Here is a 2,291-nt window from a genome sequence, read left to right as displayed (position 1 = left end):
GATCTAATGTTAAAAATAATTAAATAAATAAAAAATCGTGTCATTCTCACCTTCCGACGTCCCACGCAGCATTCCCGATCATCGCGATGCTCCCGGCAGGTCCCGTTCCCATTTGATGACATCGCGGTCTCGCGACACTGCTACGGTATCGCGAGACTGAGACGTCATCAATGGTCATTGTCGCAATGCATCACTTGGAACGGGACCTGCCTGGAGCATTGCTGAGGCCTGGTGACGCTGCGAGGGACATCGGAAGGTGAGATTATCACCATTTTTTTATTTTAATTCTATTTTTACAGGTATATGGTACCCAGAGCCTGGAGGAGAATCTCCTCTCTTCCAAACAGTGGGTACAATCCGCAAATAATCTGCTTACTTTTTGCATGGTGAGCATAGCCTCATGCGGAAAGAAAGCAGAACAATGCATTCCTATATGGGCGGAATTCCCGCGATTCTGCACAAAGAATGAGCATGCTGCGTATCTTTCCGCAATGCAATTCCGCCACGGAAAAATCAGAAAGTATTACCAACTAGACCAGTGGTTACCTCTAGGAGGGCGCCATCCCTATAAAACATTTTAGCCCCCAGTAGAATTAGGGATGTGGGAGACAAAAAAGCCCCGAATGCAGGAAAAAGTACCTTAGGGTATGTGCACACGCTGCGGTTTTGCTGCGGTTTTGGCCCTGCAGAACTGCAGCAGTTCCGCAGACATGGTACTTTACCATGTTAGCCTATGGGTTTTCTTTTTTTCTATTCTTATGACACTGCAGACTATTAGTCTCTGTTTCAAGGAGACTATACTTGTTATCATATATGTCCTCAATAGTCAGCAACAACATGTTCTGGGTACATGGCAAACAAGGTATGACCCTGAGGGGTGGGGGCTACATGAGCCACATAGAGCTACATTTGTTGTAAATGGTATAAAATATTGCCTTGTGTTTCATTACGTCAGATAAAGTGATTTTCCCACGGCCCGTGTGCAGTCTCTTTTGTCTCCAAGTGCTTGTAAATTAAGGGCGTAAAAAACTCCTAATTCAGACTCACTGGTCATCTGGCATTCCTGACTTTGGTCAGAACGAAAACAGCTACGACAGCTTCAATTCAATTCAGTCTTTTTTTGGAAGCCTTATGTCTCCTGATGCTGGGTATTGTAACCAAAAAGCGTGCATACCAACCTCCCTACCTATCTGCTGAGGCTCCCTGGGGGGGCTACATGGGAGACTGTGTGGGGCTCATGCAGTATATGGGGAGGCTGTGTGGGGTCTCATACTGTACATGGCGAGGATGTGTGAGGTTCATGCTGTACATGGCGAGGCTGTGTGAGGTTCATGCTGTACATGGGGAGGCTGTGTGGGGTTCATGCTGTACATGGGGAGGCTGTGTGGGGCTCATGCATTACATGGGTAGGCTGTGTGGGGCGGCTGTGTGGGGCTCATGTTGCATATGTAGTAGCTTGTGTGAGGCTCATGTTGTGTATATAAGGGTCTGTGAGGGGTTAAAGATATATAGGGGTTTAGCATATTTAATTCTGCTCAATATTAAGTGATACAATTAATATTAATAAATTAATATTAAGAATTAATTTCAAGCTATTGGTTCTGCCTTCCACAACAGTCATGGTCTCATGTGGCCCCTCTAAAAAATTAATTGCTCACACCTGCTTTATAGTGAGTCTGACCCATAGGCAGCACGTGTCCGGCACCGGCTATACGGTCTAAGCCCAGTATGTTTGTCTCTGAAACACTGCAGCATCACAGAGAAAAACTTTTCTGACTTCTCCCCTCCTGCTGCCAATGACTGGTTGCACGCAGAAAGAAAATTGTCCCTCAGTGGGAGCAGATGGGGAGAAGCCACCAGGGACCCACCTGTCTGACTAGTCACCTGTGTGACCTCAGTCCACGGCGGCTTTCAAAGTAGGTTTTTGCATGAAATGCCGCAGCGTGTCAGAGTCAACCATACCTGGCTGGAATGATACAGCCAATGTCTGATCAATGCGGCCTGTGGATTGAGCAGCTGGCATCAGCCATCAGATTCCCTTTAAGATCCCATAGGTGCCAGTTATGTCACATGGTTGACCATTATCCTTATGTCTTTGAAGAGAGCTATAACTCCCAGCATGTACAGGAGCTAATATGGCATGTTGGGAGTTATAGTTCACCACAGGAGTAATGATTTTCTTTTGCATTAGTGGCATGGGAGCAGAGAGGACAATTTTTTTTTGTTAATTCTAAGGCTATGTGCACACGTTGCCGCGCAAATTTCAGCGGGAATGCCGGAATTCCATTCCG

Source organism: Dendrobates tinctorius, unplaced genomic scaffold (assembly GCF_039654945.1).
Source record: "Dendrobates tinctorius isolate UK_male_01 unplaced genomic scaffold, ASM3965494v1 ptg000053l, whole genome shotgun sequence".
Classification (NCBI taxonomy): Eukaryota; Metazoa; Chordata; class Amphibia; order Anura; family Dendrobatidae; genus Dendrobates; species Dendrobates tinctorius.
This window is presented reverse-complemented; position numbering follows the sequence as displayed.